Raw genomic sequence first — 12,711 nt, 5'->3', positions numbered from 1 at the left:
TTTTTTGGGTTTTTTTTTTTGCTCTTTTGATTCTGTTCTCCATGGCAGCAGGCTGTGGCAGATTGGGGAAGACGGAGCTTTGCCGCAGGGAGTTGGGAATTTCTGCTCTAGAAGTCGGTGCCATCTGCACAGGAATTCCCAACACGCTGTTCTAACTTCCCCCTGAAACACTCCCAAGAATGTTTAAAAAAAAAAAAAAAAGAGGAAAACCCACACGATTGCTAATAACTACAACCGATGGTAAAAAAAAAAAAAAAAGAAAAAAAGGATGTGTGGACCCACACACTCAGCTTCCAGTCCTGTCCAACTCTCTGCAACCCCATGGACTGCGGCCCGCCAGGCTCCTCCGTCCATGGGATTCTCCGGGCAAGAGTACTGGAGTGGCGTGCCATGCCCTACCCCAGGGGATCTTCCTGACTCGGGGATCAAACTCGAGTCTCCTGAGTGTGCTGCATGGGCAGGCAGGTTCTTTACCACTAGCGCCTCGTGGGAAGCCCCAAAAGGACCATAATTGACAAGCAACACGGGGACTGATGCTTCGTGTTGAGAGCACTGCCTTGTGAGCGGGTCACTGCATCCTGCTTTCTTTCTACCCGCTGGTTTGAATCTTTTCATTTTTTATAGCCGTGCCGCACAGCTTGCAAGATCTTAGTTCCTCAACCAGGAATGGAATGAGGGCCCTGGCAGTGAAAGTGCTAAGTCCTAACCACTGGACTGCCCGGAAATTCCTTACGCCCAGTCTCATCATCAGCACCAGTTTCCACATCCACTCAGGAGCTGCCCCCGTCTCTCACCTCTACAACAGCGTCACTGGAAGGAGTGGGGGATCCTGCACGGGGGATCTGTCGTTCAGTCGCTCAGTCGTGTCCGACTCTCTGCGACCCCATGGACTGCAGCACGCCAGGCCTGCCTGTCCTCCACTGTCTGCCGGAGCTTGCTCGTACTCATGTCCATCGCGTAGGTGATGCCATCCAACCATCTCATCCTCTGTCATCCCCTTCTCCTCCCGCCTGCAATCTTTCCCAGCATCGGGGTCTTTTCCAGTGAGGAAGAGGAGCCCCTAAATCAAGTCCTGCTGCTGGGGAGGGCAGACTGCTCCCCGCAGACCAGAATGCTTGAAGAGCTCCGTCTTTGAGAAGAGCAGTACAGAAGACAGGTTACACAGTGTGACCCCTGCCTCCATCCAGCAGAGGCAGCAGGACTGACCACTGAGAGGGCAAGGCACTCACGGGTGTTAGGGGTTCACCTAACATGCAGCTAGGGGTTGCATACCCGCAACGATGGACACAGTGAGAGGCGCTGGAGTAGCTGACACAGCAGGGCTCTTGGCGGGGAGGAGGAAACAACAGGTGACAGTTTAACAATATTTTTGCCTTTTGTTTATTTGGTTGAAAGTGAAGTCGCTCAGTTGTGTCCGACTCTTTGCGACCCCACGGACTGTAGCCTACCAGGCTCCTCTGTCCATGGGATTCTCCAGGCAAGGAGACTGGAGTGGGTTGCCATTTCCTTCTCCAATTATGTATTTGGTTACTGTGGGTCTTACTTGCAGCACACAGGATCTTTAAGTTGTGGGCGTGGGGCATCTAGCTCCCCCATCAGGGACTGAACCCAAGCCCCTTGCATTGGACACTCAGAGTCTTAAGCACTGGACTACCAGGGAAGCCCTGTAGCTGACATTTTTCACTTGACCTCGGGTGCCATTAACCTAACCTTTCATTTCTAGCTACATGATTATAGAGAAATAAAGGCTGCCATGCTCTGAGAATATTCAGGGCACCCCCTGATGCTGCTGCTGCTGCTAAGTCACTTCAGTTGTGTCCAAATCTGTGCGACCCCATAGATGGCATCCTACCAGGCTCCTCTGTCTCTGGGATTCTCCAGGCAAGAATACGGGAGCAGGTTGCCATTTCCTTCTCCAATGCATGAAAGTGAAAAGTCAAAGTGAAGTCACTCAGTCGTGTCTGACTCTTAGTGACCTCATGGACTGCAGCCCTCCGTCCCCTAGGGGACAAGAAATAGAACATCTGTCATGCAGGCGGCTGGAACACAGAAGGTATACCAGTTGTCTGGGTAGCAAAAAAAGCCAGAAACTCAGATAACAGGTAGGGGGTGAAGTTTGAAAGAGTTAAGAGTTAAGCCAAGGGTCTGATCCTGATGCAGGAAAGAGTGAGACTGAATGGCAAGGGGCCGGTCATGATACAAAACCAAGATGGTAGCCTCCCAATGGGAGACCACGTTGAAGGCAGGATACAGGAAGATTCTTCTGTAAGCTCATGATGGAGTTTTTAAAGGCAGGGATTAAAAGTTAAAAGGCTGAAAAGTGTCAGGGTAACAAGGAAACACCGGAGAGCTGGCCCTATCGAGACAACAAGGAGGTGCTTCAGGGCTAAATATCAATGGGATACCAATGGGACAATGCGGATCGTTACCTGTGGGTCCAGTGTTCAGGCAACGCGAAGGCGTGATACAGACGTAGAGAACATGTGTGTGGACACCAAGGTAGGGAGAGAAGGTGGGAAGAATTCGCAAGATTTGGATTGAAACATACGCACTATTGATACTCTGTGTGAAATAGATAAGTAACAAGCACGACTGTATACCTCAGGGAAGTCTACTCAATGCTCTGTAAAGACCTAAATGGGGAGGGAAGCCAAAAAGGGACGCTCTGTGTATACATACGGCTGACACCTTGCTGCACAGCAGAAGCCCACAGAATGTTGTGAAGCAGCTATAGCCCAACAAAGATCAATAAAAAATGTTGAAGCCATGATGGTTATAGTTAAGCAGCGAAATCCTCTGCTGCCATTTCTTCATCAGAAGGTTTCCAACAATGCAACATCACAGGCTCTTTGTCAAAACCCATTAGAAACGCAGGAAGAGGTGGGCAGAACCGAAACGGTTCTGGGAGAACACCATGTATATCTTTGAGCATCTGAGGAATCGACAGATTAAAAAAAAAAAAAACAAGGACCCAGAGAAGACTGTGGATAATACATCTGACAAGGTTGGGAATACAAATTAGCACACAGGGATGAGTCTATGATAGGAAGAAGATTTTAAAATGATAGGTGTGTACTTCTAACCAAATGAATAATAGGCTCGATTTACAAGTAAAATAGGAACATCTCAAGGAAATGAGTACTTTAATCGGGAAAAGGACTGTCTGTTACGATCTAATCAAGCAAATTAGGGCTAATCAGGCCAACGAATATGGGATAAATAGGAAAAAAAATTCATGAAGGAAAGACACAGAAAAAACAGGGGAGGGCATCAGACGGTATTTTATCAAATCCTTTCCTACTTTCAAAAACCAGACAACCCCACCTCCAAACTGACTGACTTAGAACACAGGGGGTGGAGGGGAGCCTGAACTGATTCTCCTTATGACGTGTGCATGTTTCTGATACAAAAAGCTGCCAAGAAATCGCATCAGAGGATCTCACTGCTGTTCAGTTGTTAAGACTTCACCTTCCAAAGCAAAAGGTGCAGCTTCGACCCCTGCTTGGGGAGCCAAGATCCCATATGCCTTGCAACCGAAGAAATGAAAACATAAAACAGAAGGAGTATTGTAACAAATTCAATAAAGACTTTTAAAATGGGGGGAGGGAAAGACAATGAAAAAAAAAAAAACACCAGAATGGGAAGAGAGAGCTCACATTAATAACTACAGAGGAAAAAAGAAAACCTTGAATGAAAAGGCAAATTAAAACGTTTCCACTGGGATAAAAAGAACAGTGAAAAGTGGAAGTCAATGTGTTCGTTGCTCAGTCATGTCCGACTCTTGGTGACCCCATGGACTGTAGCCCCCCAGACTCCTCTATGGGATGGATTCTCCAGGGAAGAATACTGGAGTGGGTTTCCATGTCCTCCTCCAGGGGATCTTCCCGACCCAGGGATCGAACGTGCGTCTACTGAGTCTCCTGCATTGGCAGGCAGGTTCTTTACCACTGAGCCGCCTGGGAAAACCTCTCTTACAACGTCCCTCTGTGCCCACCTGAGCCTCAAGCTTATCCCTATCAAGCAAAGACCGGGTCCTCAGAATCACACAGACTGCTCGCTGCAGAGCGATATGGTCAGGACACACGCGTCGACCTCCAGGAAAGTTCATTCCTGTAAGGCTCCCACTTCCTCACCGCCCCGCAGAGCCATCTCAGGAAGGCGTTACAGTAAAGCTCAAGCCCTAGAGCCTCAAGCATAAAACCACCACCACCACCAAAATGGCAACCCACTCCAGTATCCTTGCCCGGAGAATCCCATGGACAGAGGAGCCTGGACGGCTACAGTTCACTGGGGTCGCAGAGAGTCGGGCACGACTGAGTGACTGAGCACACATATAGTATTCCACTATGGGCTTTGCACGTGGCTCGGGGGTAACGAATCCGCCTGCCAATGCAGGAGATGTGGGTTCGATCGCTGGGTGGGGACGATCCCCTGGAGGAGAGAATGGCAACTCACACCAGTATCCTTGCCTGGAGAATCCCATGGACAGAGGAGCCTGGTGGGCTACAGTCCATGGGGTCACAGAGACTCAAACACGACTCACCAATTAAACAACCACCATCACCCAAAAAGCCAACAGCACAGGTAAAAAAAAAACGTTGGTAAAAGCTGCTAACATCTGTGCAACTTTCAGATTACAGACCATTCAAATGTTTCTGACCCCCAAGTGTGTTTGGAAGATGAAATTAAAACGAGAACATTCTCGACTGACGCTAACTGACCCCAAGGCACCTAACAGATGTCCCCAAAGCACTTCACAACTAAAGAGAAAAGAGTGACATTGGACTGACTCAGAAGACAGCCGCTTAGGAGGCAATCAGAGTCATGCTTGGAAACAGTGATGTTTAAAGAGCTTCAAAAGCAATTCCTACTCCCGGGAGGTAAATGGTTCTCCTGGGGATCTTATTTACTTCTTCCATCGACAGGGCAGGGCCAAAAGAAGCTTCCGCCCAGCGCAGATGATCAGAGCCCCTAATTAGCGTGGGTTTAATGTGTTCCCCCCACTGTGTCTGGATGACAACACCCAAATGAAGTCAGCACGGCCCCACCGTCAACCCTGGTGAGCTTGCATGCGGAATCACGGGGGAAATGCAAATTTAACTGCCTTGACGTATCACCTCGCACCTGTCAGAGCGGCTACGCTCAAAAAGCAGGAAGAGGGTGGAGAGAAGGGAAGCCGCCTACGCTGCGGGTGGGATACACATGGGCGCACCCACTACGGAGAACAGCATGGAGCTTCCGTAAGAAGCTAAAAATGGAGGGACCCGGATGACCCTGTAATCCCACTCCTGGGTGTTTATCCAGAGAAAACGCAAAAGGAAACGTGCATCCCAGAGTCCATGGTAGCACTGTTTACGATAGCCGAGATGTGAAACAACCCATCGTCAGATGAATGCACAAAGAAGATGTGGTACGTAAATAAAACGGGGTACTGCTCTTCTTTACTCGCTGCTGCTGAGTCGCTTCAGTCGTGTCCGACTCTGTGCGACCCCATAGATGGCAGCCCACCAGGCTCCCCCGTCCCTGGGACTCTCCAGGCAAGAACACTGGAGCAGGTTGCCATGTCCTTCTCCAATGCGTGAAAGTGAAAAGTGGAAGTGAAGCCGCTCAGCGACCCCAGGGACTGCAGCCTTCCAACCAGGCTCCTCCGTCCATGGGGTTCTCCAGGCAAGAACGCTGGAGTGCGGTGCCACCTCTGACCCTATGAACTGTAGCCCGCCAGGCTATTCTATTCATGGGATTGTCCAGGCCAGAACACTGGAGTGGGTTCCCATTACATACTCCAGGGGATCTTCTCAACCCAGGGATCCAACCTGCATCTCTTGCAGGCAGACTCTTTATCACTGAGCCACCTGGGAAGCCAGCGGTGGAATATTACACAGCCATAAAAAAGAATGAAATAATACCAGTTGCAGCAACATGGATGGACCCAGAGATGATCATAGTAAGACACACAGAGAAAGACAAATACCATATGATATCACTCATATGTGGCATCTGGTTTTTTTGAAATATACAAATGAACTTATTTTCAAAACAGAAAGAGACTCACAGATATAGAAGACAAACTTATGGTTACCAAAGGAGAAAGTGGAGATGGGATACACTAGGAATTTGGGATGCACACTAATATTGTTGTTTAATCACTCAGTTCACTCCAACTCTTTGCGACCCCATGGACTGCAGGACGCCAGGCCTCCCTGTCCATCACCAGCTCCTGGAGCTTGCTCAAATTCATGTCCATCAAGTCGGTGATGCCATCCAACCATCTTATCCTCTGTCGTCCCCTTCTCCTCTCGCCTTCACTCAAGAATCCCGTGAACAATATATATCGTCCTCTAAATTAAATATACTAGATAACCAACAAGGACTTACTGTATAGCACAGGAAACTCTACTCAACATGCTGTGATAACCGACCTGGGAAAAGACTGGAATGAAGCCCTCTAAATAGCTCAGTATTTATAAAAATGCTTAGGGCATCAGGCAAAGTTGTAGAACTCCATGGCCTCATAAACAGTGTCTATGGTCCACCACAGCTTCACTTTTAGAAAGTTCTCGGGTGGCTGGAGTTGGGATCGATTCAATAAAAGGTTTTCATGTTTCTACATTATCCAAGAACAGGAACTGGAGAAGGAAATGGCAACCCACTCTGGTACTCTTGCCTGGAGAATCCCATGGACAGGGGAGCCTGGTGGGCTGCAGTCCATGGGGTCGCAGAGAGTCGGACACGCCCGAGTGAGTAACGCACAAGAACAGGGAGGTTTGTGGTTCGTTTTGTCTCCGGCTACACTCGTCCCTCCAGTAACAGACAGGAGACACCCAAGGCGTGTGTTACTCACTGTTCTTTTTTTATTTTTAAAAAAATTTTATTGGGGTATAGTTGATTTGCAATGCTGTTGTTCCATTCATTTTTTTTTTAATATAACTTTATATTTTGGCCACGCCACGTGGCTTGCAGAAGTTTAGTTATCTGACCAGGGATCAAACCCGTGCGCCTGGAGTGGAAGCACAGATTCTTAACAACTGGACTGCCAGGGAAGTCTGTCCATTCTATTGTAAAGAATATTTGTTTTCAAAAAAAAAAAAAAAGGCAAGGAAGGGAGACAGGGAAGAAAGAAGACAGGAGACAGGAGACAGGAGAGGGAGATGTATCATTATTGTGTTTTTCCTGCAAACAAGAACCCCCTGGGTTTGGATTCTTTTTAATACAGAAGAATTCTTTTCATCCAGTCACATTTTGGTGACGGCGATTGCGGAGGAGGGTGCCAGTGTTTTCTGTCTGTTCATTCACCTTGTTTTTGTTTTATCAAATAAACTAGTAAAAAATAAATTACTATTTTTTTTTTTGAGATGGTCCTGTGATTCTCCTCTTTTCCTCCGTGGATTTTGTCAAATGAAAATGTCTCTGGCCGTATCAATAAACAAGAGATGTCAAAGACATCGGCGGCGAGGTCTGGCCTCCAGACGTGAAGGAGGGCTCCCGAAGCTGTGATCCAGAAGGTGTTCCCTCCCCGGACAGTGAGTGCTGAGGTCCGCGAGGACACAAGAATCAGACATCTATCTCTCCTTAAGGTGAACAACAAAATGAGTTTGACCCCAGACAACCGAGGTGCATAGGAAAGGAGTGAATTCAGTGACCCCAGAGGCTTGCATCCTCCCCTGCGTAGAATGCTCAATTCCTTCCCTGATATCTGATCTTTGCTCTTCAGACCGCCTGCTCCCTTTGTTGCAAACTTGTATAAAGCCTGATGCCCCCTCCCGCCTCCTTGGAGCAGATTTCTCAGAGCTACGGAGATGCTGTTCCCGGGCTCAGAGTCCTCAACATGCCACCCAATAAAACACCTCTCTGCTTTCAGGGGTGACTGCGCTTTCTTTAATCGACAGTCTGGTTTGCGTGTGTTGAAGCATCTCTGTGACTCTGGCATGAATCCAGCGCAGCACTGGTCCACCATCTTTTTGATGTGATCTTGGATTCAGTGTGCTGGTATCTGGTTGAGAATCTTTGCATCTATACTCATCAAAAATATAGGTGTGATGGGAAAAGACCCCGATGCTGGGAAAGACAGAAGGCAGGAGAAGGGGACGACAGAGGATGATATGGTTGGATGGCATCACTGACTCGATGGACCTGAGTTTGAGTAAGCTCTGGGAGTTGGTGAAGGACAGGGAGGCCTAGCATGCTGCAGTCCATGGGGTCGCAAAGAGTCGGACACGACTGAGTGGCTGAAAAATAACAACAATACTCATCAAAGATGTTAGCCTGCAATTTTCTCTTCTGGCAGTATCTCAAGACTTTTCCTGGGCTCCAAAATCACTGCAGATGGTGACCAAAGCCGTGATACTAAGAGACACTTGCTCCTTGGAAGGAAAGCTATGACTAACCTAGACAGCATATTGAAAAGCAGACACACCACTTTGATAACTAAGGTCCATCTAGTCAAGGCTATGGTTTTTCCAGTAGTCACGTATAGATGTGAGAGCTGGACCATAAAGAAAGCTGAGTGCCGAAGAATGGATGCTTTTGAACTGTGGTGTTGGATAAGACTCTTGAGAATCCCTTGGACTGCAAGGAGATCCAACATGTCCGTCCTAAAGGAAATCAGTCCTGAATATTCATTGGAAGGACTGATGCTGAAGCTGAAACTCCAATACTTTGGCCACCTGATGCCAAGAACTGACTCACTGGAGAAGATCCTGATGCTGGGAAAGATTGAAGGCGAGAGGAGAAGGGGATGACAGAGGATGAGATGGTTGGATGGCATCACCGACTCGATGGACATGGGTTTGAGTAAACTCCGGGAGTTGGTGATGGACACGGAGGCCTGGCGTGCTGCAGTCCATGGGGTCGCAAAGAGTCGGACACGACTGAGCGACTGAAAAGCAACAAGACCATTCCTTGAAGGAAGTGAGCACAGTTCTTGTCTCTTCAGCCAGTATGTGCCCTGTGGAGGGAAAGAAGGGAACGCCCCCACTTTCTCCTGCTCCAAACCCCGGCCCCCCAGCGCCCCAGTCCTCATCGGACGCCTCCCCGCCGCCTCCATGAGCAGAGCCCGAAGCTGCAATCACGACTGAGGTCTCAGCATTCTCTCGGTAATGACTATCATCTTACTGGGAATGCCACAGTGATTTTCTGCACCATTTCCCTCCCGCGGTCGTAAAGAACACATTACGGATTTGGCAGAACCTGTTCATCAAGGCTGTTAAACCTCCCCAAAGAACAAGCAGCATCAAGATGGAAAAATGTGCTTTCATCTTCTCTGGATGTCTGCGGTTCTGCTTTTAAATGGACTTTAAAAAAAAAAAAAGAAAAGTCTCCGGCTCTTTGCGACCCCACAGTCCATGGAATTCTCCAAGCCAGAATACTGAAGTGGGTAGCCTTTCCCTTCTCCAGGGACATTTTCCAAACCCAGGGATCAAACCCAGGTCTCCCGCATTGCAGGTGGATTCTTTACCAGCTGAGCCACTAGGGAAGCCCTTTAATTAATTATTTTAATTGGAGGATAATTACAATATTCAAACAGTGGATTTTTTTTTTTTTTTTTAGGCAGACAGTTGCCTTCCACAATTCTTTCTTTGCCCTCACTGTTTTGGGGTTTTTGTTTTGTTTTTTTTTTAAGAGATAGTTTCGTTCTGCATAACATCACAGAGACATGCCCACAGATGACAGACAAGTCTGGACATACAGCGACACATACATTGTTCAGTAAACGAGGCCTCCTGTGCTGGGCCACACGGAACACAGTCCTGTCGTCCAAGCGTGCTTACTCACGGAAGCCCTGCTTCCTTCTCCTCGGAGACTAAGACACCAGGAAGACAGAGCATCAGTGAGACCGAATCCTTTCTTACGACCAAGCCACAAACACTCAGGGCTTTCCAGGTGGCTCAGATGGTAAAGGATCTGCCTGGAAGTCAGGAGACCCTGGGGTTCCCTGGGTTCGATCCCTGGGTCGGGAAGAGGGAGGAGGAAATGGCAACCCACTCCAGCCTCCCAGCCTGCAGAATCCCACGGATAGAGGAGCCTGGTAGGGCTACAGTCCATGGCGACTCAAAGAGCCAGACACGATTTAGACACGACTTTGTTGACTCGAACGATAACCACCACCACCAACACTTCAAAAACTAAAAGATAGAGATATTTTGTTAGAGTAATGAATTTTTTTTTTTGCCTTGAAGTGTATGGGAGTTTAGTTCTCCAACCAGTGGGGATCAAACCCATGCAGTTGGCACTGGGAGCAAGGAGTCTTAACCCCTGGACCTCCAGCGAACTTCCAGACTTATGAGTATTTGAAAAGCGAAAACAGAGCTGAGATGGTTGGATGGCATCACTGACTCGATGGACATGAGTTTGAGCAAGCTCCAGCAGTTGGTGATGGACAAAGACGACTGGCGTCCTGCATTCCATGGGGTCTCAAAGAGTCAGACATGACTGAACGGAATTAAAAAGCAAAAAATATGTATATTTCAGGACATTAATTGAAATAGCAAATATATGTATATTTATATCAGGGTATTCAAAGAACTCCATGACTGGCCTAGAAACTCCAGAAGGACTTCAACTTTAGACTCCAGGAGGGCTAAGACCTCGAGCCCAGAGACCTTCCGGCATGTACTCATTAGCCACGAACGGTGGTCCCTCGGAAGTCCACAAGATCCAGGGGAGGTGTGCACCCCCACGGTGGCTGGAGGGGGTAAACTGGCCTCTTTGCCGAGGGACTTGAGTACCTAGGGTCACACCAGCATCAGCGTAACAGCTATGAAGACCTCCTGGGGGTCCAGTGGCTAAGACTCCACACTCCTAGTGCAGGGGGCCTGGGTTCCATCCCTGGCCCGGGAACTAGATCGCACGTGCTGCAGTGAAGAACCAGCCCAGCCAAATAAGTAAATATTAAAAAAAAAAAAAAAAAAAAAGGCATAAAGAAAGACAGCAGGACAGAAGAGACACACCACTGATGTCGACAAAGTTGGCCAAGCAAACGGGCAGATCCCGTCTGCTCTGACACAGGTGATCGTCCTGATGGGGTGGGAAGTGGGACCCCTGCTTCAGTTCCCCCAGCTGCCGAGGGCAGGTCCAGTCCCACCAACACTCTTGTCCCCCCGCTCCGCCGTTCCTCCGTCCTATGGAGTCTTGCGTGCATCTCTAGATTCCTCTGCGGGCGTCAGGGACTGACTGCTGTCAGCTCTGAGCTGGGGTTCTGCAAGCACTTGTGTGTCTGAAGGCATATCCCTGATGCGTCCGTGGAGAGACGTGTAGTCCACGGGCAGCTACTCCTCTGCCATCTTGTTCCCCCCTCGGGCGGATTCCTTCTGCTGGCAGAAAACCCCACCAGGATCTCTCCGATTTGTGCATTTCTTGCTCCATGAGGCACTGACCACCCTTTGTTTTGAATTTCCATTTCAAGCATTCATCTAGCAAAACACCTCGAAGATGGAGCTACCATCTTACTCCAGACCAACAAAACAAACCAAAAAAAAAAAAAAAAAAGAGGTCGCCTTATTCATTACTTCTCCTCAGATGCAACCAACATCACACAGTACCCTGGAAAAAAAATGTTCTCTTGAGACCTCCCTGGCGGTTCAGCGGTTAGGACTGGACCTGCCAATGCAGGGAGTAGGAGGTTCAATCCCTGGGCAGGGAGTTGAGATCCCACCTGCCTCCTGGCCAAAAAGAAAAAAATCAAGACACAAAACAGAAGCAATATTGAAACAAATTCAATAACAACTTTAAAAGTGGTCCAGATCAAAAAAATATTCTTTAACCACATCAAAAAAAAAAAAAATCTGAAAAAGAAAAGAAGTGCTCTCTCATTTAGGAAAATAAAAGTCTTAGTTTCTAGAAATTAATTTGCAATAAGTCCTTCTTTTATAAAAGTCTTCCCTGGTGGCTCAGATGGTAAAAATCTACCTGCAATGCAGGAGACATAGGTTCGTCCCTGGGTTGGGAAGACCCTGTAGAGGAGGAAATCGCAACCCACTCTAGAAAGGCATCTAGAAAGGTCTCGGTGCTAAATGTGAATTGTCATCACTTATCTGTGCAGTCAAAGGTACGGTTTTTCCAGTAGTCAGGTATGGATGTGAGAGTTGGACTATAAAGAAAGCTGAGCACTGAAGAATGGATGCTTCTGAACTGTGGTGTTGGAGAAGACTCTTGAGAGTCCCTTGGAGTGCAAGGAGATCCAACTAGTCAATCCTAAAGGAAATCAGTCCTGAATATTCATTGGAAGGACTGATGCTAAAGCTGAAACTCCAATACTTTCGCCTCCTGATGCGAAGAGCTGACTCATTTGAAAACACCTTGATGCTGAGAAAGATTTAGGGCAGGAGGAGAAGGGGGCGACAGAGGATGGTTGGATGGCATCACCGACTCAATGGACACGAGTTTGAGCAAACCCTGGGAGTTGGTGATGGACAGGGAGGCCTGGTGCGCTGCAGTCCATGGGGTCCCAAAGAGTTGGACACAACGGAGCGACTCTGAACAACCACAAATGAAGCTCTCTGCTGACCAGCAGGGAGTGCCAGACTCACGCGGCTTCTTTTTAGAAGTGCTTCCGTCAGTCTGACTGGAGGACAGACCTCACACCCCTCCTCCCCAGCTGCAGCCATGCCTTGAACACAAGGCTGGGAGCAAGCCGGCTCTCTAGGCTGTCCCGGTGAGTTCAGCGGACGCGACCCTGAAGCCATCCACGTTGTGTTTAAAGACGGGTCCCAGCCG

The 12,711-nt window shown here is 48.4% G+C and overlaps 1 protein-coding gene across 4 annotated transcripts in view; it reads right to left on the bottom strand.

Annotated features, from left to right (window-relative positions):
* Nucleotides 1-12,711, bottom strand: part of DHRSX (dehydrogenase/reductase X-linked) — a 149,024-nt gene that overhangs the window by 46,572 nt on the left and 89,741 nt on the right. The window lies entirely within an intron of this gene.

This window comes from Bubalus kerabau, chromosome X, assembly GCF_029407905.1.
Source record: "Bubalus kerabau isolate K-KA32 ecotype Philippines breed swamp buffalo chromosome X, PCC_UOA_SB_1v2, whole genome shotgun sequence".
In the NCBI taxonomy this organism is placed as follows: Eukaryota; Metazoa; Chordata; class Mammalia; order Artiodactyla; family Bovidae; genus Bubalus; species Bubalus kerabau.
This window is presented reverse-complemented; position numbering and strand designations above follow the sequence as displayed.